This window comes from Urocitellus parryii, assembly GCF_045843805.1.
Source record: "Urocitellus parryii isolate mUroPar1 chromosome 10 unlocalized genomic scaffold, mUroPar1.hap1 SUPER_10_unloc_3, whole genome shotgun sequence".
NCBI lineage: Eukaryota > Metazoa > Chordata > Mammalia > Rodentia > Sciuridae > Urocitellus > Urocitellus parryii.
In genome coordinates, this window is record NW_027551756.1 from 577421 (window position 1) to 594416 (window position 16996).

At 37.5% G+C, this 16996-nt stretch overlaps 1 pseudogene; it reads left to right on the top strand.

The window, feature by feature from the left end:
* The window catches only part of LOC144251246 (broad substrate specificity ATP-binding cassette transporter ABCG2-like), a 30318-nt pseudogene extending 23249 nt beyond the window's left edge, over positions 1 to 7069 (top strand).
* The last annotated feature ends 9927 nt before the right edge of the window (positions 7070 to 16996 follow it).

Below are 16996 nucleotides of genomic sequence, written 5' to 3' on the forward strand. Positions count from 1 at the left end.
CACACCCCACCTGTCTCCAGTTACCACTTCAGTAAATCCCATCAGAGATTAATTCACTGATTAGGCTAACTCTATAAACCAATAATTTCTCCTCCAAACCTTCTTCTGTTGCCTCACAAGTGAGCTTTCATGGGACACCATGTCTAAACTGTAACACCTATCAACCAAAGGTAACATTGTATTCTTTCATAATAGAACTGATGTCATTTGGAAAATCATCAGGTGAATTAGATCCATGAACCAAGAGAAATAATATAGTGAATTGATACTTTAGAGTGATTTATGTATTAGTTTTTTTTTTTTTCTTGCCTCTACAATGGGTATGTAAGTGTCTAAGACAGTTATGGGTAAAGCATGATTACAACACAGCTCCTTGTAATACATTGGGACTGTGTGTGTTTTGCGTCTAACCTTCCTTAAGGTGCAGACACCAGGCCAAGAGGCTCCCGGTTGCATGTTCAGCCTACTTGCCTCATCAGTGAACTCAATTTCACAAAAGGAATTCCAGCAATGTTCAAAGAAGAAGCAGCCTCTAGACTAAGGGTAGAACTTTGTAAGCTACCTGAGTTTAGCAGGAAAATTCTTTTTTAGAAAATTTGTTTTAATTAGTTATACATGACAGTAGACTACATTTTGATACATCATATATAATGAAGTATAATTTCTCATTCTTCTAGTTATATATGATGTAGAATCCCACTGGTTATATATGTACATAGGATAACAAGGTCTGATTCATTCTACTATCATTTCTACTCCCATACCCTTTATTCTCCTTTTGTTCCCCTTTACCTAATCTACAGTAACTCTATTCTTCCCTAGATTCCCCCCCTCCATTGTGAATTAGCACCTGCATATCAGAGAAAACATTTGGCCTTTGGCTTTTTAGGATTGGCTTATTTTGCTTAGCATGATATTCTCCAACTCCATCCATTTACAGGAAAATACCATAATTTAATTCTTCTTTAAGGCTGAGTAATATTCCATCCTGAGCTACATACATACGCACGCGCGCGCACACACGCACACACATATAGATATATAACACATTTTTTTTATCCATTCATCTGTTGAAGGGAACCTAGATTGGTTCCACAGTTTAACTATTGTGAATTGAGCTTAGCAGGACAATTCTTGTTCAGCTTTGTACATTCTGGAATATTAGCTCAGGAGAAGGCAAACATTTTTTGGTTAAAGGCCAGAGGTAAATATTTTGCACTTTGAGGGCCACATATGGCATTTGTCGTGGGTAGTCAACCCTGCTTTTCTTTATAAAAGCAGCCACAGTTAATACATACGTGATGAACGTGGCAGCGTTCAAATAAAGTTTTATTCATGGACACTGAATTTTGAATTGTATAGATGTTCAGTATTGCACAAAATATTATTTTTGACCTGGTCTGATGTAGGAAAGACAAGGCTGGACACGGAGGAATCAGCAGGAAGCAGGTTTATTGGCTGCAGCCTGTCCAGAGGGGCTTTCACCTAAATCAATCCATCCCTCTGAACCCCTAGTCCAGAAATTTTTAGAACTTTATACCCAGTGTATGGGGAGGGGGATGGGCTCAGAGACTCACAATTTGCAGAAGTCTACATAAAAGTAGGTTTTTTTACTGTAGTGGGTAAGTAACCCAGGCCTGAGTACAAAAATAAACCAAGGACACTCTCTCTGAAATTAGTGCTTGAGAAAGGGAGGGTTCCTCTTCCTTGTCCTCCACAGCTGGTTTTGGAACCTAATTAGCACCATTCCCTGGATTGTAAAGGACTTTCCCTAGGATCTAATTACGTTCCTTTGAAGTGTAAATGCCCCTGTGCAGACTCCAGGCTCAAGGCTTGAGGCCTTCAGAACTGAGTCAGTCTCCCTGGAACACTCTCTTGTAAACACACTTCCCTCCTAAAAACTCTTACTAACAATCATAGATTGTTTTAGACTAGAAAATTTATGACACTAGATAGCCTATAAATGTTGACAAAAACTAGTAAACAGTGCTCGGAATCTGGAGTGCTGATCTCCTCCAGGCCCTGGAACACCTTTAGTTGTTGCAAGATAAAGCAAAAGGAAATCAGAAGCCTAACCACATTTTCTTTTGCAGAAATTCTTGCTGGTCCTCTAAGAACAATTATGGTGAGGGTCTCTGGAGAAGCTTTTCTGTGGAGGAGAGAATGCCACTACAGTTCCTCCCAATTATCGGGGAAAAAAAGAAAACCATTCTTTGTTCATGGGCTTAGGAAAAATACAAGCCTAGCCCTGTTTGGCCCGTGGCCACAGTTTACTAACTCTTGGCATAAAGTTTTTATTCTTGTATTATTTTTATTCCTCTAAGTTTTTGAAAATGGAGTTGCTAAAGTGAATTATGGCTTCTTGATGATAATCCTGTATTTATTGCCTCATTGTTCTAATTTGTTCTGGTCTAGTTATTTATTGACATGATTCAGACTTGACATCTAACCAGATGGTGTATAGGGAAGATGTAGGTATGCATGGATTACTTGAAAAAGGTTTAGTGTTTATTTAATGTGCCAAGTTTTCTTATCAAATCAACTTGGACAACATTATAATTAATCATTGGGAGAGTCATTGTATTTGCATATTTACAAATTAAATATTTTACTTTTTTTTTTTTTTTTAGTGCAAGCTACATTCCTCAATCCCTCAGAACACACTTTGAGAAATGTTGTTTAAGTACTTCTGAAGAAATGCAGAATAAGGTGGTTGGAGAATTTCTTTTTTTAATCTGTTTTGAACAGATTAGAGTACAGACACACAAAGATCATAGATAGTGTCATTTAGTCTATGGTAAAATGTTCATTTTGCTCAATGATTTTCTTTTTCTTCATGGAAGAAGGAACAACACATGTGAACCTTGTGAAAATGTGCTATGATCTCAGGATTCATCATTTTTCAATGTTTGAAAATAACTAGAAAAAAATTCTAATGATATTAATATCTAATGATATTAATGTAAAATGTCAAATTTTAATGCAAAAAAAAATGGAGAAAGCAGAGCATCTATTAGGAAGTCTGAATATCTTAGAAACCATACTGTGTTAAAAAACAACAACAACAACAACAACAACAAAAACCAGATTCTTGTATACATGAGCATGCTGCATGTCCATAGAACCATCTGCATTTATTTTGAAAGTCTGATCTGTTGAAATGAAGCAAAGCATATTCTGAGGGTGTTGGAAATGGTAGGGTAATGGGTCCCCCCCCCCTAAATTTCTCTTATTAGCAGAGGGATTTTAAGGACATGTCATGGGTGAAACCTTTAATTAACATTGTTTCCAGAGTCTAGTTTTTACAAACTAGCCTTTACAGATCATGATTCTGTTTTTGCATTTTGTTTAACTTCTTGCCATAGTGTGCTTTACAATTTAGTTCATGGCTTGATATTGTGGTAACACTAAGATTTTCTTTACTCTGACATTTTCAAGATATATGGCAGGATATTTTGCTTTCTTTACATTACAATTTTCTCTATTATTGTATTTAACCCAAGAATAATTATAAGTAGAATTCCTCATGTTGACTATATCACAATGTAACCTTTTGCCAATTAAAACATTTTTAAGTCACTTTTTATTCTATAAACAAGTGTGATGGTGGTTCATTCTCTCTGGGACCCATTTACACAGACTAAATAGGTGAAGATGGGTGAGGATGGCAAAGAATTGGAGGCTCAGGTGTTCCAAGTATATTGTAGACCTCACTGACTGGGGTTGAAAGACCAGCAATGTCAGAGGAGATGGTAATGGAACCTTTGAGTATACTCAGCTGGCTGAATGCATTGGTGACAGTGACAATGCGCTTCCAGGGCAGGTGGAGACTCCCCACAGGTTGAATAGGTGCATGTTGCTACTTCTGTATCATTCAAAATTCCTTTGTTAGGTGTGTTTGGGGGTATTAAGTTTTTATTTATCTGTTCATTTTGAAGAGATGGGGATCAAAGCCTATGTGTGTCACATGCTAGGTCAGCAGTCTTTTATTGAAATTTTATGTATTTCTACTGATCAGAGTGAAGCTTCCTGTTTTCACTTGAACCTCTTCAAGCATAAAGCTGAAGTTCACTGGCATAAAAGTTGAGAACTTGTTCCATCAAAACTCTGATTTTGTTTCTGAAATTACTTTCCCCACACCTGCATCACTCTGCTGCAGCTCACTATGCCTGGTCAATCTTACCTTGTCTAGTCCTCTTGTCCTTTCAGTGCCCAAACAACAGAATCCTCTCATTTTCAATATGACTTAGAAAGCAATGATACTGTGGCCACATCATTTAAAGTGTGCATCTTAGTGGAGAGATTTGATTGGGTAGCCATATATTTTATAATAATGAAATTTTTACATGCAATTGAAACTCTTTCCTTCTTATTTTCATTTTTCTCTTTGAAAAGATAATTGCCACATTCATTCTGGGACTCTTGATAGGTACCACTTTCCTTTTGCTGAAGGATCATTCTATTGAAATCCAACTTAGGTAAGTAAATTTGGATCTTGATTTTGAGAAAATTCTGACATTTTTTTCAGGCTCAAGGATACCCATTAAGAATTTTTATGACAATACAGGGTAAATGTTGCTGTTTTATTGTGGGGTAGCATCAGTTAGTGTATTACAAATCAATGGAACAGCTAAGTTTTGGTTTTGCTCAGGTATGAATGTGTGTGGTGGTAAATTATACACATCTTGTATACTTAACCATTTTTAAGTGCATATTTGGGAGGCATCAAGTACATTCACATAAACTGTCATCCAATCCAGAGCAACTTCATCTTCCAAGGTAGAATCTTCAACCCACTTAATGAATAAACACCCACACTCACCTCTCCCACCTCTGTAACCATCTTTAACTTTCTATCAAATTTTTTTTGAACTTGGCTATTACAGGAACCTCACAAATGTGAAATCATATAGTACTCATCTTTTCATGACTCCCTTATTTTCTTTAGCATAATGTCCTCAAGGTTCTAAATTGTAGCAGGTATTATAATTTCTTTTCAGTTTTAAGGCTGAGGAATATTCTATCATATGTGTATTCTACATTTTATTTCTAATTATCCATTGCTGAAAATCTGTTATTTACATGTTTGGCTATTTGTGTGATGCTGCAATGGGCATATACATACATATTTGAGTTCTTTGTTCAAACAGATACCCAGAAGTAGAATTTCTGAATCATGTGGAAATTCTGTTGATTTTCAGAACTATTGCCATACACTTCTACTTCATTTTACATTGGGTAAAACCAGAAGTGTACAGAGTTTCAATTTTTCCACCTTCTCATCAAAACTGATTCTTTTTTTTCTTTTTTGAAATAACAGAGGTTATAGGATCTTTAGAGATATGTCTGTTTTAAGTCCTTTGCCAAATTTAAGATAGAATTATTTAGTTTGGGGGGGTTTTGTTGTTGTTGCTGCAGAGTTGGAATCCTTTAACTTATGAGTTATTAATGCCTTTTCAGATACATGACTTACACATATTTTATCCCATTTCATGGGGTTCTTATCTCTGTTGATAGTGTGTTTTATGCACAGCTGTTTTTAATTTTGATATAATCCAGTTGATCTGTTGGAGTTTGTGAGCCAATTTCCTTTAAGGTTCTATTGGAATGACTTTGGAGTATAGGGCACGTGGATGGGACTGAGTTCTTCCTAACTCTCATTTGGAAAGTACTTGTCAATGTTATGATCCTTTCTAGTTTCAGTCATAATGTGCCCTAGAAGTTTTCATTCCAGGATGTCATTTTAAACAGCTGCATCATATTCTGAGTTAGATTCTCAACAATGTCAGAGATCTCCCATCGTAATGCATGAATAGAGAACCACTTCTCACTAGGCTGGTTTTCACTGTCAGTTCAGTTGTTTGGTTAGGAAGGGAAGCCCCTCCCTGTTTCAGGGATGTTGGCATGCTCTTAGGAAATCCTTATTTCTGTTGAAGTGTAAAATAGGTGAGCGATTTTCTTTCTAAACGTAAATTATTTATGAAGAAATAAGCATTAATCGTCTTCATACATGTGATCAAATTACTTTTTTATTATGAATAAGCATGAGATTGATTTCTGTTTTGAGCACTTTGGAAATCCTGTAGGAAAGTGGCTGTCCCACATCTAGGATAACTGTCGAGTCTACTGATGGTCCTGTCCTGGGTGACTGCAGTAAGGAGCCGAGAGCAGGTTTCTTCCACCATCTCATTTTCTTCCACATGTCTTACTTTCTTATTACTTCACTTTAAAATCACCTCAATTGATAATTAAATATTTTAATCCTTGGGAGCTTTATTTAGGTTAATGTTTCACTTTTCATATGTTAGGAATGATTCTCAACATCTTTGTGAATTAAATTGAAGATGAAGAGAGGTTTTTTGTTGTTGTTTGTTGTTGTTGTTGTTGTCAGGTTGTCATAGCAAACTCCCATGTTTTTTTTTTTTTTTTTTTGTGTGTGTGTGTGTGGCTTAAACAACAGAAATTTATTTTCTCTCAGTACTGGAATCTGGAAGTCTGGGGTCAGTGCTCCCTTCCAGCAGGTCAGGCTCCCATGAAGGTGCCTCTCTGGCTCTTAAATGGTGCCTTCACTGGGCATCCTCTCACGGCAGAGAGCAGCTGGTGTTCTTCCTCTCCACTAATTCACTGATTCCATCATGGGGGCTCCACTCTCATGACCTCATCTAAACCTTATTACTTCCCTAAGGACCTACTTCCCAGGACTGTCACGTTGGGGACTATCTCTTCAACATACAAATTTCAGAGGATACAAGTCAGTGCACAGCAACCCCAAACTGGTATTTCAATATGTGCCATAGTGTGGAGTCACAGGGGCACCACTGAGCTGGGGGAGCAACTAGAGAGGGTCATACTTCCCTACCTGTTTAAATTTAAAGAGCTCTACTTTTTTTTTTTAAATATATTTGATGTTGCATTATTTCTGGGAGGAGTTCTGTGGGAAGAAACCAACCTAAGAGTGCTGAGTTGACTGAGGTGCTTTGTTCCCATTCTGTCCTGGCAGAGCAGCAGTGCTGTTCGTCCTGATGGTCCACCAGTGTCTCAACAGCATGTTTGCTGTGAAGCTCTTTAGAGTCCAGAAGCAGCTCTTTATGTGAGTTGGTCTCAGTGCGGCATTGCTGACTGGGGAAAAAGTGTTTCCATTCAGAATTGGACCAGAAATGTGGTTCTAGGGATTACTGAAATTTTTCTTTTACTTTCCTTTGTGTTCTATATGTTTTAAATTGGCATATATAAGTTGTACTTATTTAACAGGTATAATACAAGCTTTTTTTTTTTTTTTTTTTTTTGGAGGGGAGGTGGTACCAGGGATTAAACCCAGGGCCATTTAACCATTGAGCCACATCCCTAGTCCGTCCATCCTTCCTTCCTTCCTTCCTTCTTCTCCTCCTCCTCCTCCTCCTCCTCCTCCTCCTCTTCTTCTTCTTCTTCTTCTTCTTCTTATTATTATTATTATTATTATTATTTAGAGACAGGATCTCTAAATTGCTTAGGGCCTTTCTAAGTTGCTGAGGCTGGCTTTGAACTCACAATTCTCCTGCCTCAGCCTCTGGAGCCACTGGGATTACAGGTGTATGCTACCACATGCCGCAGGCTGCCAGGCCCCGGGTCGGCTGAGTTCCGCTCCTGCCGCCTCTATCGCCGAGCCCTGCCTGCCGCACCCCTGCTGAGCGATTCCCTGCTGGGCTGTCAGTGCACGCGGGCTTGCAATCTTGCAACCCGGTTGGGCACAAAAACACAAGCCAGTCAAACTGAGACAAAGTTTTATTTAGAGAGAGGCCGTGTGCGTCCCCTAACAAGTGGGTCCGCCACGTGTGTGTTCTACCTGAGCCGGGGGGGGGGGGTTTCCACTTCCCCCGGAACACCCTCCTACCATCCTTTTCCAACCAATGGGAACTCTCCCATTACAAGAGTGACATGAGTAACCTGAGTCTTGAAATGGGCCCAGCTGAACAGCATGAGTCCAATTACCATATGAATGTGAATTGCTGGCTGGCAGTCATTAAATCCAAAGGTGCCTATATCAATATTTTTGCTGTGGCTCCTAACAACCACACTTGACACAACACAAACTTTTGAACTAGGATAAAGATAATCAATATTAATTGAGGAAAAGCAGTATTGATTGAGGTGGAAAATCAAGAGTGTGTGGGGCTGCTACAAAAAAAAAAATTTAAGGTGAGGGTGTGGTCAGCAAATACCAATTCTGCAGAGAGAAATAAAGGGGCTGAGAAGTATCTTTTCCTTTTAGAAAATAGTAGGTCATAATGACCCTCTCAAGGAAATTTTCAAGGACTTTGGTAGAGGTTAAGTGGTGAATTAAGCAGCAAATTGAAAATGGGATATGAAGTTGACAAAGTATGTGGCCAAGCACAGAGCCAGAGGGCAGCCTTACAGGAAAAAGTAGGATGGTTTTGTCCCTTGTATTTTTCAAGGATGGAGGAAATTTACCCAGGCCTAACATGCCCAGGACAGGAATCTCCAGAAAGGGAAGGAATAAAGACACTGTTGGAAGAGTTTGGAATTGGGGGAGAAAGGTGTCAGGAAGAAGGGAGACAAGGGTTTGATTGCTGACAGTCCCACACCTTGGAGGCAGGGTCACTGGAGGAAGAAGTCTTTTTCTTTTTTTAACAAGAGAGAAGTAAACAAACTTAGCCATCTGAATCTGTTTGTGGGCCTTGGAAAGTAGCAGTGTTACTTTCACACTCAGAAGTGGGGAGAAAAAAAGCCTGTTACCACAAGATTAGCCCCTGAAGTGTTCTCTTCAGGCAGAGCTAGCCTCAGAGGAGAAGCAGGGTCTCTGAGGAGAGTGAGGAGATGCAGACTCCATCCCTGGAGGGGTGATGTGGGGTGAGACTGGGCAGCAGCAGGAGGGGTGCTGTCATGAGAGAAGGTCACAGCAAGAACCCTGTGGGGGTGATGTCCCAGGGAGGCTGCACCTGAGGTGGAGAAGGGTGTGGGGGGTCAGGCTAAAACCCAAGGGCAGCTGCAGTGTCAGACCTGGTGGCAGCAGGAGACTGCACAGCAGCATCTCATGTTGGCTGTGCCTTCTTGGACCAATCTGGGGTGTGTGTTTTTCTTTCTTTCTTTCTTTTTCTGTAGACAAGAGTCTAACACAGTGTCATCTTATTTCTTTGGAAATATTTTATCTGATTTACTATCCAGGAGGTTCTTGCCAAGTTTCATATTTACTTGTACACTATACTTCATGGTGGGTAAGTAACAAGACTTACTAGATGTCTCTGTCTTGGATATGTGAAAAATTTAAGTTCTCTTTGCAAACATGTTTTTTTTGGTTCCCCAAACTATAAAATAAGCTAAAAGGGAGGAAGATAGACTTTTTCCCAACTAAACTTTAAAATGTATTCACAAAACTATATTTTTCTAAGAGATGCCATGTGTCATACTCAAACATGGAAAGCATTTGTAGAACAAAAATTTGAGAATGCTTCAGAGAAGCTGGGATATTTATTGCCTATCTCTATTTTTTTCTCTTCTTACTACATGTATCTCTATAAAGAGATAAAACATACATAAGAGGGTAATATCTCCAATGTATGTAGAGATATGTAGAGACACACAAAAAACAGTATACACATATATTCTCTTCCTGATTAAAAAAAATTACTTGTTTGATGAAGTAGACAGAACATTTCTGTATTATGCTCTGGCTTTACCTAGGGTCCTTGAATTACCATTTCTATATGTTTCACTGATATGCACGTGCACAACACACACCTCAGAATTTTCTTTTCTGAAAACACATTGCAAGAGAAGAACAAGTGATGGAGCTTGAATTTTTCATTTTACAAATCAGAGGTATGTTGTAAGAATTAGACTTGGAATCTAAAGTCATAGATTCCTGATCAGTGTTCTTGCAGATGTTTGAAAATCTTTAGACCATATCACACAGAGCATTAGCTCATGATAGTTATAAAGCAGTTTAAGAAACTTAACAGCCCCATTCTCAATACAGAGCCATGTGGCAATTATTCTAGGGAGACTTTGGTTTGGGAAAAAACCTCCACTCATTGAAGGGAAACTGTGAAATTTGTGACCCAGAGTAATTGCATAGTGGGTGAGACTTTTGTTCTCTTTTCAGTTTACTGAGTGCTATTGGCGTGTGCACACACACACACACACACACACACACAATAGTTCCAAATACACAGTGAGCTACACAGCTGAACTGATCTCTTTCTTTCTTTTTAAGGATCAAAACCATCAGTGGAGGCTTTCTTCATTTTGGTCTTTACCCTCATGATGGTGGCTTTTTCATCCATTTCCATGGCACTGGCCATAGGAGCAGGTTATACTCTCGTCTATATAGGAATAGGTGCCATGGACGCTTATTTTACATGTATGATGGTGAGTGTGTTCTGTGCTTCTCTGTGACAGAATTTTCTCCTTTGTTTGTCCTTGTACCTTCCTGTCATGTAAAACCAACTTTGAGGATTTTGTGAGTAGGACCATGATGCTTTCAGGAGGCCCTAGACTGAAATATACTTTACAATATACAACTTAACCACTTTCCTCTCTGTTCTTATTCAGTCTTTTTTTTTTTCTAGTTTCTAATATAGTTATTTAACTTAGGCTCCATGTCATTAATAATGAGCTTTTAAAAGAGACTTCTTGGTGACATATAAAATCTTGATAAATTAGTAATTAAAAAAAAAAACAGAATAATTGGCTGATTCCCTCACAAAACCCACAGGTTCTCCTCGTGCTGGTGTTAGAGAACTGACAGCTGTTTAAGCAGCAGAGGTGGTTTGGTTAAATTCACTGCTCCCCAAGGTTAAAGTCAGCTCCATGAGAAGTGTAACAGGGTGTCTAGCTTGGACACCTTTTATAACAGCAGTTCTAGCTGAACATCTCTTGCATTTAAAAATGTTTTAAAATTACTGGAAAATTCTAAAGTCCATAATATTAGCTCACCTGTTGTCTGGGTTCCTAAGAAACTCTTATGTTAGTATATTTCCATTTCATATTTTTAAAATAATGGTTACTATGTCTTAATTTTCCATGTTCCTGAAATTTGTACTCACATAGATGAATCAACAGATGAACAGAACCCATTACCACATTTCCCCCTTACAACATCAGTCAAACAGACATGCTCAGCCTGATAGGAAGAGATGTCTTTCAGTGACACATATATAGCACATGCACTTTAAATTTTTTTATTGGTGTGTTATAGTTATCCATAATATTAGGATTCATTTTAACACGATCATATAAGCATGGTTTACACATACTCTTGCCAAAGTTTAGTTCTTTTCTTTCTAAATTTGGAATCTACCAGTGTATACCACTGAGAAAGTGATATTTCATCTACTGTAAAGAAAAATTCCTTCAATAAATAAAGATGTTTTGTTTGATTCATTTGATACACTGATTGTCATTTAAAGGTTTCTATGTAGAGTTTTAAAAGCCAGTGAAAACTTGCATTTCACTCAGATGGTGTGTTATATACCAAGCACTTGAAAGGTCAGTTCTGGTACATGCAGGCAAACCACAGCATCATCCCTGTTGTGCATATTCCAGCTCACCTTCAAGGTTGGGACAAATGCTGTGTGGGCCCCTTAGCTGCCTCTCATTCATCTCCAACATTCCTTCCTGCATCAGCATTGCAATACCACTTACTCATAGCTTTAAATAGAGGGAATTACTACATTTTCTGCTGTACTACATGGCATCATGCTTTTATCAGTTCTACGTTTTGGGAAGTCACATTCTGAACCCCAAATTATTTATTTATTTCTTACATACATGACAATAGTGGAATGCATTACATTCATAATTATCCACTCACAGTACAATTTTCATAACTCTGTACATAAAGTATGTTCACGCCAAATTATGCCATTATACATGAGCTCTCTTAATTTTTTTGCATTACAATTCTTAATACACTTTTATACCACAATTTATCATATCTCTGTTTGTATATAAAGTATGTTGACACCAAATTCACATCTTCATATATGTATTTTGTATAATGATGACCATCTCCTTCCACCATCCTTGCTATTCCCCTTCTCCCTTTCTTTCCCTCCCACCCCTATTCCCTGTCTAGAAGTAATCTTCCTCCCATGCTCTCCCTCCCTTCCCCACTTTGAATCATCCCCCTTATATCAGAGAAAACATTCAGTATTTGATTTTTTGGGATTGGCTAACTTTACTTAGCATAATCTTCTCTAATGCCATCCATTTACCTGCAAATGCCATGATTCTCTTTTATTGCTGAGTATAATTCCATTATGTATATATGCCACATTTTTTAATTCCATTCATCCACTGACATCTAGTTGGTTCCACAGTTTAGCTATTGTGAATTGTGCTGCTATAAACATTGATGTGGCTGTGTCCCTGTAGTATGCTGTTTTTAGGTCTTTTGGGTATAGTCCGAAAAGAGGAATAGCTGGATCATATATGCCCCAAATTATTTTTAATGTCATGGATACAAATGCAAACCATTGAAAATAATGATTTTTGTTGCTCTTTAGAAGAATGTAATGCTCAGGAATGTTCTTATACCTATTCCTAGTTTTTTTAGGATTATTAGGGGGAAAACATATTAGTGGTATAATTAGCAGAGTCAGGAGTCAGCTCTTTGTGTCTGTGAGTTCTGCATTGGAAGATTCAACCAACCATAGATGAAAACATACAAAAAAAAAAAAAAAAGAAAGAATTGTTTCTGTATCTACAGCATATACAACCCAAGAAATGAAATGTTGTGCTCCATTTGTGTACAATAAAACAAAATGCATTTGCTGTCATGTATAACTAATTAGAAAAAAAATTTAAAGTTTTAAAAAAGCATGATTTTCATGCATGCATTTTATAATGTTGAGGAGATTTCTTCTATCCCAAGTTTGCTGAGGATTTTCTTTTTTCCTCATAATTGAATTTTAGATTTTGACAAATGTCTTTGTCTGCATCTACTGAGATGATGATTTAATTCTTCTTTTCATATTATTAATTTTAAAATGTTGAACCAACTTTGTATTTCCGGGATGGTACTCAATTGGTCATGTGGCATTCATAGAGCATAAAGGATATACTTGGGTTTACAAATTTTCAAAATATGATACTATTTTAAAATAAAGGGATTTGATCACCTGCATTATTTGGTATCTGTGTGTGGAACCTGGAGCTAGTCTCCCTTGGACACCAAGAGACAAGTGTATTTCTTAATCTTTTATTGAGCACAAGTACAGAGAACATTGTTGACAGAGGATTGCCGATTAAGGATCTTCCAAGTAAGTGGAATATATAATATACATTATAGTCTACTTTTCTTTTCTTAACTTAAAATCATAAACAAGTTTATCCATGCAGAGGTTTACATATGCAAAGGCAGATTAATGTTTAAGGCAAGTGCAAAGGATTTAAAGAATTATTCCTAGAGGAAATGTTTAGAAGGTTGTAGGGTTCTTGGAGCACATCTTCTCTAGAATTCCTCATGAAATTCCTGCACCAGTTCTAACTCATGTTTTTTGCTTTTGTAGATTTTATGGGGTCTGACATTGTATTTTTTTGGAAGTATGGCACCTCAAATTCATTGGCTTCAATACTTCAGCATTCCTTATTATGGACTAACAGTAAGCTCTCCTTAACTGTCATGAATGGGTCTCCAAGGTGGAAACAATGAAAATAAGTCTGTACACATCCATTTCCCCTCCCATGATCTATGAACACCTCACATCTATAATTTCCTTTTAGCAGCAATGGATGAGGATTTGCTAATAGCCTTTTTTAGCACAAGGTCAGGGAGTCATTTGTAGTTTCCTTAGTCACCCTGTTGTTTGAGGGCAAGGAAGAACCCAGAGATTCAATCTCATAGTAAAGCAGAAAGATTGATGAAAACATTGTGTTTCAGTTCAATGAGAAAATAAATGAGAGGATGGGAGACTGGGATACTTAGCATATGATTAAAGGGAAAAGATGAGAGAAGCAGAGGTTAAATAACACTCCTAGCCCTAGGGCTTTATAAAAGGAATTAACTCCAAAGAAAACTGTTTCTTAATATAAGTGTAACTGAAATTCTAACTCCCATAAGTGATCTTAATGAAAACAAGACATGATCATTACTATAAGTCAGAAGTATTCATTGAGGACTACTGTATCATTTGGTTATAAAGTTTATAGAGTTATACAGTTAAGGAGAGAAGAAGGAAGTGGTTATGGGGTTATACAGTAAGAGGTCTCCCTTCTTGGCCAATTGGAAGCAATATCTCATCCTTAGGTCTCTTGATTTCCAGGGGCAATAACTTTAGTTAATTTTCTGTGATACATTGTAAATATATATGTAACTTGGTATGTCTTTGGAAAAAAATAAAATTAAACTTGAGGATTTAATTGTGATAATTCTTTGTAAACCTTTTAAAATTTAAAACCACCTTGCCTTGCTCTGTGTCACATAGGCTTTGCAGCATAATGAATTTTGGGGACAAGACTTCTGTCCAGCACTTGGTGCAACACAGAGCAATAACTGTTCCAACTATATAAGGTAAGTTTATGTTCAATGTCTTAAGGGTTTTTTCTTATTACTGTAATGAGATATAGAGTCTCGTGGTTTTAGAGCTGGTACAAGTCTTTTCAGGGACAACAAACCTTTCAAGGCCTACATTTTCTCATTTATAAAGTAAGTCATTATTCACTAATGCATATGAATTTGTTGTACTTGTATTCTGCTACAGTAGAAATTGTTTTTAATGTGAATAAATGTCGATTGGTAGATTTTTGAAAGATTATTTAATGTTTGAGTTTTTGAGTGATTTTGAGTTTTCAGTTTTCAGAGCATTTGAGTTTGAGACAGGCTGCTTTGATAGTTAGTAAAGCTATAGTCTCTGGATGTATGGATTCTGTGCTGTCAGCACAGCCCATGGACTATAGTAGGCGCTAAAAGGGCAATAATACCACAGAGGGAGTAATGATAAGATCTGGATCTACTCCTTCCCTCTGCTCATTAGTGTGTGTGTGTGTGTGTGTGTGTGTGTGTGTGTGTGTAAAGTGACTTGGAATTCTTTCTATCATTGCTTATATTCTTTAGTGAGCAAACACATATTTCAGCAAGTTGAGAAGGAAATTTCATTTTTTTTTTGCATCATGTCCTTAAAACATAAAACCAGGTTTTAATAAAATTAGAAGATCTTTTTTTAAATATTTTCTATTAGTGTGTGTGTGTGTGAGAGAGAGAGAGAGAGAGAGAGAGAGAGAGAGAGAGAGAGAGAGACAGAGAGACAGAGAGAGAGAGAGAGAATTTTAATATTTATTTTTTAGTTTTCGGCGGGTACAACATCTTTGTTTGTATGTGGTGCTGAGGATCGAACCCGGGCTGCACGCATGCCAGGCCAGCTCGCTACCACTTGAGCCACATCCCCAGCCCCCAAATTAGAAGACCTTATTTTGTTCTTTTAATATTTTACTCTTGTGTTATTGCTGTTAATCATTTGAAATTTATACAAAAAAAATGAAAAAAACGGGAATGCCAGTATCCTAAATCCCTTTTGGATATTCAAATAATATAGAAATAATTCTTAGTAATATGAAAAATTTCCATTTTCAATTACCAACCATGAATACCTCTAGGAGGACAGGTTTTCTATACTGTGCCCACTCTCTTTGGTTTGATCTGGGTGTGACATTTTTGTAACACAGAGTCACCTCCAGGCTGCTAGGCAGGTTACAGTGGTTGAAAATGTGGGACCAGATGAGGAGAAACCACTCCAGTCTTCATGCTCACATGGGGCTCATCCTCTCAAAAGGAAGGAGGAACAACTCTTACAGCAGAGAGGCCACGGCTGTTTTAGAAACTGTACTTTCCAAGATGCACAAGAATGGCAGCAGGCCACCACTGGGGCTACAGCATGTGTTTTAATACCAGGTGCTTTTCCACCTGTGGAAGAAGCACCTATATGCTCCATCCTCCTCTGCTCCAGCTGGCTCTTAAGGTGTAAGTCTGTTTCCTGGGCCAGCAGGTAACATCCTGCAGCTGAGCATCTGCAATGCTCATCACAGTGTTGGAGTGACAGTTGACAGACATGACTCTGGCTGAAAGCCCTTGTTCCCCTCTGATCTTAGTTTTAGAATTCTTAGTCTGAGTTTTTAGGATGGTGGTCTTGAGGGTAAGCAGAACTACAGGCAATGTTGATCATCTTAGGAAGGGGCATAGATGTCACAAGTTAGGCTATGGTTTTCCCCAAAAGGAGTAAATGAAAGATCAGCTGATAAATGTTTCTGCCCTTTGAAGAGGGTAGCATTATAGACTTGGAAATAAATGAATTTAAACAACCTAGAAATTTGGTTTATAGTGTGACTGTAAACTTGACCAATTTCATTAACCTACTTCCCTTCCTCTTTTAAATGAGTATGATATCTACACCGCTTTCAATTATTTTAGGAATTAAGTACGGTAGTAGGTGCAAGTTGCTTAGCATAGTATCAAGCAAAATCTTAAGCATCAATAAAGACTGGTAGCTATTGTGTATAAAGGGATAATTATTGAATTTCTTTGCCCTCTAGATTTTTTTAAGGAATAGCAATATATTGACTAAAATTTCACAGATATTAGGAATGAAGTTATGTTCCTTCTGTGTTTGATTTCGGATGTTCTGGTGAAGAATTCTTGATAATGCAGGACATGGATCTCTCACCCGGGGGTTTGTGGAAGAATCACCTGGCTTTGGCTGGTCTGATGATTATTTTTCTCACAATTGCATACCTAAAATTATTAGTTCTGAAAAAACACTTTTAAATTCTGCCCCAAATTAACTATGAATTACTTTCACATTTAAAAGATTTAAGTGTCTAATGAAAATGTTTTGTTGTGTTCTGTTCAGTTTCATTACACTATAGATCACCAACAATTATTTTTAATAAAAAATTACAGAACAACAAATTGAATTACACATCAAATAATCCAAGCCAAAACTAATGGTATTACATATTGCATATTAATTTATCTCCTCAGCAAGTATTAGGAAGAAATGCTGGC